The sequence below is a fragment of the Chiloscyllium punctatum genome, chromosome 29 (genome assembly GCF_047496795.1).
Source record: "Chiloscyllium punctatum isolate Juve2018m chromosome 29, sChiPun1.3, whole genome shotgun sequence".
NCBI classification, from domain to species: domain Eukaryota; kingdom Metazoa; phylum Chordata; class Chondrichthyes; order Orectolobiformes; family Hemiscylliidae; genus Chiloscyllium; species Chiloscyllium punctatum.
The window spans coordinates 13,538,975-13,553,101 of NC_092767.1; positions in this window are offsets into that span (position 1 = coordinate 13,538,975).

The window sequence follows — 14,127 nt, forward strand, 5'->3', positions numbered from 1 at the left end:
CCAAGGAAATGTTCGAGCTTATCCAGTCTTTCTGTATAACTCAAACTTTCCAGTCCCGGTTGCATCCTCATAAATCTTTTCTGCACTCTTTCTAGTTTAATAATATCCTTTCTATAGCAGGGTGACCAGAACTGCATGGAGTACTCCAAATGTGGCCTCACCAATGCACAGCTGCAATAAAAAGCCCCAATCCCTGTATTCAGTGTTCTGACCAATGAAAGCTAGCATGTCGAAAGCCTTCTTTACCACCCTGTCTACCTGTGACTCCACTTTCAAGGAACTATGAATCCGTATCCCCAGATCCCGTTGTTGTATAACGCTGCCCAGAGGCCTATGACTGTAACTCCTGCCCCGGTTTGCCCGACCAAGATGCAACATCTTGCACCTGTCTAAATTAAACTCCATCTGCCATTCCTCGGCCCAGTGGACCAGTTCATCAAGATCTCGCTGTATTCCCAGATAACATTCTTGACCATTCACTATACCATCGATATTGGTCTTATTCACAAATTGATTAATCATTCCTACTAAATTCAGATCCAAATCATTTAAATATATGATGAATAACAGTGGACACACAACCTCCACCACCATCTGTCAAACCAATTTTGGATCCAGTTGGCTAGCTCTCCCTGAATCGCATGAGCTTTAACCTTACTCAACAATCTACCAGGTGGTATCTTGTCAAAAGCCTCACTAAAGTCCATATGGACAACATCTCCTACATTGCCCTCATCTACTTTCTCGTTCACCTCTTCGAAAACTCAGTCAAATTCATGAGACACGATTTCCTATGCAAAAAGCTATGCTGACAATCCCAGACTATCGTTCCCTTTCCAAATACCTTCAATCCTGTCTCTCAGAATCCCCTGTAGCAACTTACCTACCACAGATAGTAGGCTCAATGGTGGAAAGTTCCCACGCATTTCCCTGCAGCCTTTCTTAAATAATGGTACAACATTAGTCACTCTTCAATCTTTGGGCATTCCATCCCTGGCAGTCGATGATACAAATATCTCCATCAGGGACCTCTCAGTATCCTCCCTAGCCTCTCACAGTCCAGGAAGACATTTCATCAGGTCCTAGGGATTGAACCCTAATTCATGTTAAGACTTCAAGCACCTAATCTTCTGTACTTTGGACATCACAATTTATTCCCCAAATTCCCTCACATCCATGCCTTTCTCAACAGTAAATACTGACAAGACATATTCATTTAGGATCTCATCCATCTCTTGTGGTTATAGCAGGTCTCCCAACCTCCAGTTCCGATCATCTCTATGCCAGGAGAGATCCCAATGATCCAAGTACCTGAATACCTGCCCCATCTCTCAAGCCACGCACTCATCAGCCAAATCCTCCTATTCCTACTCTCGCTTCCACATGGCACCGGAAATAGTCCAGAAATTACTGCCCTCGAGGTCCCACATTTTAACCTTCTGCCTAACTCCCTACTATCACTGTTCAGGACCTAATCCCTTTTCCTAACCATGCAGTTGGTACCAATATGTACAATGACTGCTCACCCTCCCCTTAAGAATTTCATGCAACCACTCAGGGATGTCCCAGAGCCTGGCACCAGGAAGGCAACACACCACTTTGGTGTCTCGATTGCTGCCACAGAAACATTTGTTTTTAACTGTCCGTAACCGTTACAGGCATCTAGAAATAATTCTTGACTGCGGAAAAATAGTTGTCATCACAAACTTCTCACGTGGATCTGATCAATCATTATTCTTTTTCCTTTGCATGTATCCTGCCCTCAAAGTTGAAAGATTGAAGCCCGTTTGTGTAACCTTTGTTCGGGACTTGCAATGATAGATCATAAATTGATGGCTCCCTATCAACAAGTATAATTACAAATCAATAAAAACTAGTGCTTATCAGATTGAGTCACCCTTGGTAATTGTAATCGGAGTCTCAACTTTGACCAGGGAGTGGGACAAATTGACTGTAAGGACGGGAAGAAGACTCTCAATCAGTGAACTTTGGTTAGGCTGGGTGGTTAAAATGGTACTGTATACATCCAATTGTGTCACTTTGCACAGTGCTCGTTATGAGGTAGGAACAAAATCAATCAATGAAGCATGGCTCTAAACACCATGATTCCAGTAAAACTCTACCTGTCCCACTAATTTGAGTAAAAAAACAACAGCCTGAGGCATCAGTCTGATTACTGCGTCACTTTGTTTCTAAATAAGAATAAATGAGAGTGTTATCTATTCCGGGTATTTTCACAGACGGTCAGACTTGTCCTCTGCTCTTTGCAGTCTCCTTCCGAAGCAAGTTGTCAGAAAAAGCTCAGCAGAGAAGATGGAAAATTGATCACATTAATTTCCCAAGCCAGACATTGATGTGGTTGAATCTGCAGCTATTACCGGAGTCTCAGTGTTAAATGGAGGATATTTGATCGTGACTGAATCAAACAGAAATTGCTGGAAAAGCTCAGCAGGTCTGGAAACAACTGTGCAGAGAAATCAGAGTTAACGGCTCGGGTCTAGTGATCCTCCCTCAGAATGATTTACACTGTATAAGGGAACCTTTTGAAATTATTGTAACAAAGAGAAGTAGAGAATAGTTCTGAGGACAGGTCACTGAATCCCAAACGTTAACTCTGATTTCTCTCCACAGATGTGACCAGGCCTGCTGAGCTTTTCCAGCAATTTCTGTTTTTGTTTCTGATTTCCAGCATCCCTAGTTCTTTCAATTGTTATTTGATCGTGACTACTTCAAACAACTATAAACATGACTGCACTTGGAGCATACATTGCCACTGCACTTCTATTTGTTGATAAGCCAAACAAAACCCAATTCCTAAGCTGCTATACCTAATCTTTTGTCATCCCTAAACACGACACTGTATGAGTATCCTTTCACATTATTGTGGTTCTGTTTGCCGAGCTGGGAATTTGTGTTGCAGACGTTTCGTCCCCTGTCTAGGTGACATCCTCAGTGTTTGGGAGCCTCCTGTGAAGCGCTTCTGTGATCTTTCCTCCAGCATTTGTAGTGGTTTGAATCTGCCACTTCCGGTTGTCAGTTCCAGCTGTCCGCTGCAGTGGCCGGTATATTGGGTCCAGGTCGATGTGCTTATTGTTTCAATCTGTGGATGAGTGCCATGCCTCTAGGAATTCCCTGGCTGTTCTCTGTTTGGCTTGTCCTATAATAGTAGTGTTGTCCCAGTCGAATTCATGTTGCTTGTCATCTGCGTGTGTGGCTACTAAGGATAGCTGGTTGTGTCGTTTCGTGGCTAGTTGGTGTTCATGGATGCGGATCATTAGCTGTCTATGTAGTGTACAAAATCCCATACATGGACTGCACAAAACACTACATAGGACAAACAGGAAGACAGCTAACGATCTGTATCCATGAACACCAACTAGCCACGAAACGACACGACCAGCTATCCTTAGTAGCCACACACGCAGATGACAAGCAACATGAATTCGACTGGGACAACACTACTATTATAGGACAAGCCAAACAGAGAACAGCCAGGGAATTCCTAGAGGCATGGCACTCATCCACAGATTCAATCAATAAGCACATCGACCTGGATCCAATATACCGACCACTGCAGCAGCGGACAGCTGGAACTGACAATTGGAAGCGGCAGATTCAAACCACTACAAATGCCAGAGGAAAGATCACAGAAGCGCTTCACAGGAGGATCCCAAGCACTGAGGATGTCACCTAGACAGGGGACGAAACGTCTGCAACACAAATTCACAGCTCGGTGAACAGAATCACAACAACGAGCACACGAGCTACAAATCTTCTCACAGACTTTGAAATCCTTTCACATTATTGAAACGAATAGACGTAAAGAACATTTATTTCGCACAGAGGCAGTATTGTTGTATTGTAGTTCTTGAACTAATAGGATGAAAGCTCTAGACAGTGTACCAATTCTGCTGTGTTGGCTGATTGAATTTGAAATCTATGAATAAACGTGGAATACCTCAGTGACAGTGAATGTAACAGCTATTTCCATCAAAGCTGATTATTTTTTCAGCAACTTCCATTTGGGAAGAAAATCTGCCATCCCATTTTGTTTTGGCAGACCCACAGTGTGATTGACTGGTAAATACTCTCTGCCATGCTTCACAAGCCTGCTGAAGTCAAGAGGTGGGCAAATTGACAACAGTTTCACTGACAACCCAATAAACACTAAAATGAAAGGAAACATAGGAACAGGAATAGGCCAATCAACCCCTCAAGACTCTTCTGCCATTCACTGCGATCATGGCTGATCTGTGGCCTAACCTCATTTACTTGCTTTTGACGCAGATCCCTTAATATCTCTGCTTAACAAAAAATTATCAACCTCAGATTTGAAATTAGAACTGATACAGCATCCACAGCTATTTGTGGAAGGGGATGTTAAATATCTACCTGCCTTATGCATAGATGTGCTTCCTAACACCTTTTGTCCTATACACAGACAATATCACCTAGTTCTCGAATCAGTGAAAAGAGTTGATCCCTACCTACCCTGTCTTTTCCTGTTAATATCCCAAAGAGTTTGATCAGATTACCTCTTAAACTTCTAAATTTATAAAGAGACATCACATGAAATGTCTGTGACCTCTGGGTTGTTAGTTGAGGAACAGAACTCAGCTCAAAATGCTTCTAATCTTGCAGTCATAGAATCATACAGCACAGAAACAGACCTTTGGGTTCAACTTGTCCATGCCGCCCAGCTTTCCCCAAACTGAATGAGCAGTGGTGTGATGTTTTCTGGCTCTTGTAATGGAGTTTTAAATTTACACCAGAGAATGTCACAGATGATGAGTGATTTTCCATTATTATTATGCACCAAGCATCCACCTGGAGCAGGTCTTGGGAGCAGGATCCCATATGTTTCTGCCTTGGAGGTAAAAGCACTATCCGAAAAATGGGCATTTCAAATTCTGAGCAACAGTGCACCAATAAATGATGGTTGAAAACTAACTATTCTGTTCATTTTATTTTCCGCAAAGCAACTTGTTCAGAAATGTTATTGCGTACCTCTGGAGCAGGCAAGACTCGGACTCTGGCCACCTGACTCAGAGATGGGGATATTACCACTGCACAATGTGACTCTGAAGGCACATTACGCTTAGTAACATTGCACCGCTACCTTTAAGTACTTGTGAAAAATTTAGATTGCTACTCCAAAGTGGCAGTCACAATGTTTGCAATAATATCCAATTACTGGCAGGAATATAATTGTCCCACTCGACAATATGGTTTGAATATGTTTGATTCACAAATCTGGCCAATGCATTCATTCACAGCCAAACATTATTCCTCATTAGTTGCAAAGTGATTTCAGCTGCTTCGAATTCCTAAATATTCAACACGGGAGCAAAATTGGGCTCTTGCAGTGCTTCTATCTCCGGCCCAAGAGTCCTGGGTTCAAGACCCAGCTTCTCCAAAGATGGGTCTGAACAGATTGATTGAAATATTTAGAGACTCTTGTGGCTGGGTTTTTATATTCATTTACAGGAGAAAGGCTTTGCTGGCTCAGGAAGCATTTAATTCACATCCCTAATTGCCCAGAGGCCAGTTGTGATTGAGTCACATTGACTAGGTGGTCTGGAGTCACATGTAGGCCAAACCAGGTAAGGATGGCAGTTTCCTTCCCTAAAGAACATCAGTGAACCAGGAGGGCTTTTCCCAAAAGTCAACAATGGATACATGGTCATTGTGAGACTCTTCATTCCTGATTTTGTATAGAATGCAAACTCCACCAGCTGCCACAGTGGAATTTGAACTTGGGGACCAGGCTCATGACCAGCATCCCTGGATTAACAGTTTAGTGACAATAGCACTAGGCCATTGCTTCCCCTAGCCCAGAGGCCTCTGTTTAAAACCCATCTACTTCAGAGCTGTGCCACAACGTATCTGAATATGAGTTTAAGAAGCATCCATAAGTACAAAATTAATTTATCCTACAAGTTAATTTTGGGTGAGTGTTGTGAAGATGTGGGGTGTACTGTACTTTTAAGAGAGTTAAAAGCTACAGAACTACCAGACAGAAAAAAAAAGATAATGTAACGTGCCCCAGCTACTGGTGTAGTTAGGGTAGCTGGTTGCCGGGAAACGACAAAACAGAATTGAATTAGGCCAATCAGTTTAAATTATACCCCAAAAAATACCGAACTCCAATCCAGTTTGAATTTGCTTTATTGACGATCTTAAAATGATACAATCCAGAGCTTTAGGGGTATAAGACCAGGGAAATTTGAACAGTTGGGAGGAGCATCTTCTCAACTGCAACAGCATCTGCACACTGCCCAACAGAATAGCTCTCTTAAAAAGGTCCCTTTATTGATCAGTAACCTGTGACACAATATCCCCAAGGAGAAGGAAAGAAGACTGAAATACAGAGAAGAACAAAAGCTGCCTAGATTTGAGATAATAAGTTTTTTTTGTAAATCTTAATCGGGGTGTTTTAATCGGACTAGTATTGTGTGTGCAAGGTTTGTAGCTCAGGTTGAGGTTTAGGGTGTAGGTTTGCTCACTGAGCTGTAGGTTTGATATCCAGACGTTTCATTACCTGGCTAGGTAACATCATCAGTGGTGACCTCCAAGTGAAGCGAAGCTGTTGTCTCCTGCTTTCTATTTATATGTTTGTCCTGGATGTGGTTCCTGGCATTTGTGGTGATGTCATTTCCTGTTCTTTTTCTGAGGGGTTGATAGATGGCACCTAGATCGATGTGCTTGTTTATGGCGTTGTGGTTGGAGTGGCTTCTCGGAATTCTCTGGCATGTCTTTGCTTAGCCTGTCCCAGGATAGATGTGTTGTCCCAGTCGAATTGGTGGTTTTTTTCACCCATGTGTAGGGTTACGAGGGAGAGAGGGTCGTGTCTTTTTGTGGCTAGCTGGTGTTCGTGGATCCTGGTGGCTAACTTTCTTCCTGTTTATCCTACGTAGTGTTTGTGACAGTCCTTGCATGGAATTTTGTAGATGATGTTGGTTTTGTCCATGGGTTGTACTGGGTCTTTTAAGTTTGTTAGTTTTTGTTTGAGAGTGTTGGTGGGTTTGTGTGCTACTAGGATTCTGAAGGGTCTTAAGTAGTCTGGCTGTCATATCTGAAACTTCTTTGATGTATGGTAAGGTGGTTAGGGTTTCTGGGTGTGTTTGGTCTGCTTGTCGTGGTTTGTTCTTGAGGAATCTGCGGACTGTATTTTTTGAGTATCCGTTCTTCTTGAATGCGTTGTATAGGTGGTTCTCCTATGAGGTACGAAGGTAAACTGGCCAAGAATATAAAGGAGGATAGTAAAAGCTTTTTTAGGTATGTCCAAGGCAAAAAAATGGTTAGGACAAAAATTGAGGAAGCACTATGTGAGGCACTGAGGGAGCATTATCTGACATACTGAGGGAGCATTATCTGATGTACTGAGGGAGCACATTCTGTGGTACTGAGGAAGCACTTTCTGAGGTATTGAGGGTGCACTATCGGAGGTATTGGGCCCTTGAAGACAGAAACAGGGGAATATATTACTGGGAACAAAGAAATGGCAGAGGAATTAAATGGGTACTTCAGATCTGTGTTCACTGGAGAAGACACAAGCAATTTCCCTGAGGTAACAGTGGCTGAAGGACCTGAACTTAAGGGAATTTATATTTGCCAGGATTTGGTGTTGGAGAGACTGTTAGGTCTGCAGGTTGATAAGTCTCCGGGACCTGATGGCCTGCATCCCAGGGTACTGAAGGAAGAGGCTCGGGAAATCGTGGATGCGCTGGTGATTATTTTCCAGAGTTCAATAGAATCGGGGTCGGTTCCTGAGGATTGGAGGGCGGCTAATGTGTGCCACTTTTTAAGAAGGGTGGGCGGGAGAAAGCAGGAAATTATAAACCAGTTAGTCTGACCTCAGTGGTGGGAAAGATGCTGGAGTCTATTATAAAGGATGAAATTATGGCACATCTGGATAATAGTAACAGGATAGGACAGAGTCAGCATGGATTTATGAAGGGGAAATCATGCTTGACTAATCTTCTTGAATTTTTTGAGGATGTAACTCGGAAGATGGACGAGGGAGATCCAGTGGATGTACTGTACCTGGACTTTCAGAAAGCTTTTGATAAAGTCCCACACAAGAGATTAATGAGTAAAATTAGGGCGCACGGTATTGGGGGCAAAGTACTAGATTGGATAGAGAATTGGTTGGCTAATAGGAAACAAAGGGTAGTGATTAACGGCTCAATTTCGGAATGGCAGGCAGTGACCAGTGGGGTACCGCAGGGATCCGTGCTGGGACCGCAGCTTTTTACAATATATGTAAATGATATAGAAGATGGTATCAGCAATAACATTAGCAAATTTGCTGATGATACAAAGCTGGGTGGTAGGGTGGAATGTGATGAGGATGTTAGGAGATTACAGGGTGACCTGGACAAGTTAGGTGAGTGGGCAGATGCATGGCAGATGCAGTTTAATGTGGATAAATGTCTGGTTATCCACTTTGGTGGCAGGAACAGGAAGGCAGATTACTACCTCAATGGTATCAAATTAGGTAAAGGGGCTGTTCAGAGAGATCTGGATGTTCTTGTCCACCAGTCAATGAAGGCAAGCATGCAGGTACAGCAGGTCGTGAAGTAAAGGCTTATAGCATGCTGGCCTTCATAACAAGAGGAATTGAGTATAGAAGCAAAGAGGTGCTTCTGCAGCTGTACTGGGCCCTGGTGAGACCACACCTGGAGTACTGTGTACAGTTCTGGTCTCCAAATTTGAGGAAAGACATTCTGGCTATTGAGGGAGTGCAGCGTAGGTTCACGAGGTCAATTCCTGGAATGGCAGGATTGCCTTACATGGAAAGACTGAAGCGACTGGGCTTGTATACCCTTGAGTTTAGAAGACTGAGAGGGGATCTGATTGAAACGTATAGGATTATGAAAGGATTGGACACTCTGGCAGGAGGAAACATATTTCCGCTGATGGGGGAGTGCCGAACCAGAGGACACAACTTAAAAATACAGGGTAGACCATTTAGGACAGAGATGAGGAGAAACTACTTCACCCAGAGAGTGGTGGCTGTGCGGAATGCTCTGCCCCAGAGGGCAGTGGAGGCCCAGTCTCTGGATTCATTTAAGAAAGAATTGGATAGAGCTCTTAAAGATAGTGGAGTCAAGGGTTATGGAGATAAGGCTGGAACAGGATACTGATTGGGAATGATCAGCCATGATCATATTGAATGGCGGTGCAGGCTTGAAGGGCTGAATGGACTACTCCTGCATCTATTGTCTATTGTTTTCCAAAGTTTGTCTGTGCTGCAGTGTGTGGTGGCTCATTGGAATAGTGTTCTGATACAGTTTCGTTTGTGTGTGTTGGGACGGTTGCTGGTGTAGTTAAGTATTTGGTCAGTGTTTATCAGTTTTCTGTATACGCAGGTTTGTAGTTCTCCGTTGTCCTTTCTTTCGACTGTGATGTTCAGGAATGCGAGTTTGTTGTCGGTTTCTTCCTCCTTGGTGAACGTTATTCCTGTGAGGGTGTTGTTGATGATGTTAAATGTCTCTTCTATCTTGTTTCGTTTTGTGATGACAAAGGTGTTATCTGTGTAGCGGACCCAGATTTTTGGTTTGATGGTTGGTAGGGCTGTTTGTTTTAGTCTTTGCATTACCGCTTCCGCTATGAATCCTGACAGTGGAGATCCCATGGGTGTGCCGTTGGTTTGTTTGTAGATTATGTTGTTGAAGGTGAAGTGGGTGGTGAGGCACAGGTCCACAAGATTCATGATATTTTCATTGGTAATGTGATTGGATGGTGGTTGGGGTGTGTGTGATGGTCTCTTCTAAAAGTGTGGTAAGTGTTTCCTTTGCCAGGTCGATGTTGATGGAGGTGAACAGTATTGTATATTGTATTGTCTGTATCCTTTTATTTCCTGCCAATCATGTCTGTCAAAATGCCAATAGACATTGCTGTTGTGTCTGCTTCGACCACTTCCTCTGAAAGCGCATTCCAGGCACATTGAGTCAGTCATATTGTCATACAGCACGGAAACAGACCCTTCAGTCCAACCCGTCCATGCCGAGCATAATCCCAAACTGAACTAGTCTCACCTGCCTGCTCCTGGCCTACAACTCTCCAAACCTTTCCTATTCATGTGCTTCTCTCATTTCTTTCTAAACATTGTAATTATACCCACATCCACCACTTACTCAGGAAGTTGCCTCTGTGGAAAAAGAATTTGCCCCTCTCATCTCCTTTAATCATTCCCCCTTTACCCTTAAATCTATGTCCCCTAGTAATTGAGATTTCCATCCTGGGGGAAAAAAAACTGCATTCTATCCATGCCTTTCATAATTTTGTAAATCTCTATCAGGCCGCCTTTCAGCCTCTGGTGTTCAAGTAAAAACCAATCTTGTCCAATTTCCTTCACAGATAATACCTCCCAAACCAGACAAAATCCTGGAGAACATTTTCTGTACCCTCTCCAATGCTCTCACATGTTTCTGGTCATGATGCAATGACCAGAACTGTACACAATATTCCAACTGTACACCTTGCTTACGCTCTGCAACATGGCTTGCCAATTTTTATACTCTGTGTCCGAAACAATGAAGGCAAGCATGCAATATGCCTTTTAGACTACCTCATCCACTGACATTGTCCCTTTCTGGGAACTGTGGACCTGTATGCTTCAAGCCCCTGTACTTTAATGCTTCTAAGGGTTCTGCCAATTATTGTGTAACTTCCCTTATGCATTGGACCTTCCATATATATCAGCTCATATTTTTCCAGATTAAAGTCCATCTGCCATTTCTTCACCCAAATCTCCAGATTATCTATAATCCTGCTGTATCCTCTGGCAATTCTCCACATTATCCATAGCTCCCTCAATGTTTGTGTTATCGGCAAACTTACTGATCAGACGATGGACATTCTCCTCCAAATTATTTATAAACAAATGAGGGGTCTCAATACTGATCCCTGTGCACCAACACTGGTCATATGGCCATATGACTTCACCCCCAGTATCCACTTACCGTGACAGACCTTGACAAAGGCCTTGCTAAAGTCCAGTGAGACAATATCTGCCACTCTGCTCTCTTCAGGCATCTTTGCCACTTCCTCAAAAATCTCAATCAAGTTTGTGAGACATGACCTTCTCCACACAAAGCCTTGCTGCCTGTCACTAATTAGTCCTTTTTTTTCCCAAATGTGAGTAAACCCTGGCCCTAAGAATCTTCTCCAAGATCTCTTGCCTTGGCGGTATAGAGTCATGGAGTTGTACAGCAAGGAAACAGGCCCTTCGGTCCAACCCATCCATACTGACCAGGTATGTTAAATTACCACTGACATAAGGCTCACTGGATTTCCCATATTATCCGCGTTGCCCTTCTGAAACAAGGGAACAACATTGGCTATTCTCCAGTCCTCTTGGACCTCTCCTGTAACTAAAGAGGATTTAAAGATTTTGTACAAGGCCCCAGCAATTTCCTCCCTAGAATAGCGACCATCAGCTCCTGGGAACTTGTAACCTCATGGTTTTTTGAAAAGCCCAACACTTCCTCCTTCTTTTATATAGACATGCCCTAGAATTATCGACATACCCTTTTCTAGACTCACTATTCACCATGTCCATTTCTTTTGAATACCCATGCAAATTATTCACTAAGGTCCTCACCCACATCCTCTGGCTTCATACAGAAATTTCCTTCTTTGTCCACAACTGGACCTGGCTTTTCCCTCACCCGCACCAACCAACCCAACCGCCCCGTGGCTGAACACCTTAATTCCCTCTCCCACTCCGCCAAGGACATGCAGGTCCTTGGCCTCCTCCATCGCCAGACCATGGCAATACGATGCCTGGAGGAAGAGCGCCTCATCTTTCGCCTAGGAACCCTCCAACCACAAGGGATGAATGCAGATTTCTCCAGCTTTCTCATTTCCCCTCCCCTGCCACCTTATCTCAGTCCCAACCCTCAGACTCAGCACCACCTTCTTGACCTGCAATCTTCTTCCCGACCTCTCCGCCCCCACCCCCTCTCCGGCCTATCACCCTCACCTTAACCTCCTTCCATCTATCGCATTCTCTCCTCCCTCCCCCAAGTCTCTCCTCCCTACTTTTTATCTTAGCCTGCTTGGCACACCCTCCTCATTCCTGAAGAAGGGCTTATGCCCGAAACATCGATTCTCCTGCTCCTTGGATGCTGCCTGACTTGCTGCGCTTTTCCAGCATTGGCCAATATCCCTCTAAACCCTTCCTGTACATGTACCTATCCAGATGCCTTTTAAATGTTGTAATTGTCCCATCCTCCATCCCTTCCAACGGCAGTTCATTCCAGACATGCACCACCCTCTGTGTGAAAGCGTTGTCCCTTAGGTCCCTTTTATACCTTTCCTCTCTCATCTTAAACCGATGCCTTCTGACATTGGACTCTCATACCCTGGGAAAAAGACATTGACTATTCACCCTATACATGTACCTCATGATTTCAGAAAACTCTATAAAGTCACACCTCAGCCTCCAATGCTAGAGGGAAAATAGCTTCCGTTTATTCAGCTTCTCCCTGTAGCTCAAAGCCTCCAACCCTGACAACATCCTTGTAATTCTTTACTGCACCCTTTGAAGTTTCACAACACATTGAGAGAGACCAGAATTGCACACAGTATTCCAAAAGTAGCTTAACCAATTGTCATCCAAAGCACTTGAATCTAGCCATTATTATCCTTCACTTTCACAGGAAACGCTGGTCTGGAATTCACTAGCCTTTAAAAGAGTCTCATATTATCCACAAACAGCTACTGTTTGTAGCTGTTCCAGTTTGTGACTAATATCACCATTGCTAGCTTCTCCCAATTTCACCAGGAACCACTTTTATCCTCAACATAAGTAATGTATAACTTGCAGAATTATGGTCAGTGTTCCCAAAATGTTTTTCCACTGAAACTTTGATCACGTGACTGGGCTCATTCCTTAATACCGGGTCAAGTATTTCCCTTCCTCAATTGGACTAGAGACATATTGCTTCAAGAAATCCTCTTGGACTCAATTAACACATTCTACCCCCAGCCACACAAAAGCCCCTTTCCTTAAGAGAGTCCTTGTCAATTTCTAGAATGTTAAAATCACACATCACCACAACCCTGGTGTTTTCACATTTTTCCATTGACTCTCCATGGATATGTTCCTCTGTCTCCCACTGGCTGTTGGGAAGCCTGTAATACAAACCCACTGAAAGGTTTGCAGCCCTCTTATTCCTGAGCTCTACCCATATGACCTCACTGGATAAGCCCTCCAAGATGTCCTCCCTCAGTAAACCTGTGATATTCTCCCTAATCAATAATCCTCAACATCTTTTACATCCCTCTCTATTTTGCATGACAAAATATAGAACATTAAGCTACCATTCTTTTCCTTCTTTGAACCAAGTAATAGCTACAATGTCATAGTTATTTGCATGAATCCAAGCCCTAAATTCATCTGTTTAATGTGCCATAATCCTTGTAATAGAACAAATTCACTTCAGATCAACAGTCCTGCAGTGTTCAGTAACCTCTTCCTGTCTGTTCTACTTCATTGAGAGTGTGCTGCTGGAAAAGAACAGCAGGTCAGGCAGCATTCGAAGAGCTGGAGACTCGATGTTTCAGGCAAAAGCCCTCCGTCAAGAATCAGGCTTGTCGTTCAGGGGGACTGAGAGATAAATGAAATCCACATTGATCCCACATACACCTCCCCCCGAACACTTTAACTCCCCCTCTCACTCCACCAAGGACAAGCAGGTCCTGGGCCTCCTCCATCACCAAACCCAAACCACCCGACACCTGGAGGAAGAATACCTCATCTTCCACTTTGGGATGCTGCAACCACACAGGATCAATATGGATCAGTTTCCTCATTTCCTCTCCCTCCACCTTATCCCAGTCCCATGCCTCCAACTCAGCACCACCCTCTTGACCTGTCCATTTTCCTTCCTACCTATCCACTCCATCCTATCACCTTTCCCTGCCACTTTCACCTACCTAACACATTTCCAGTTACATTTCCCCCCAGCCTCAGCCTTCTCCCATTTATCTCTCAGACCCCTGGCCCACAAGCCTCATTCCTGATAAAGAGCCCATGACTGAAACGTTGACTCTCTTACTCCTCAGATGCTACCTGACCTGCTGTGCTTTTCCAGCACCACAGTTGACTCTGAT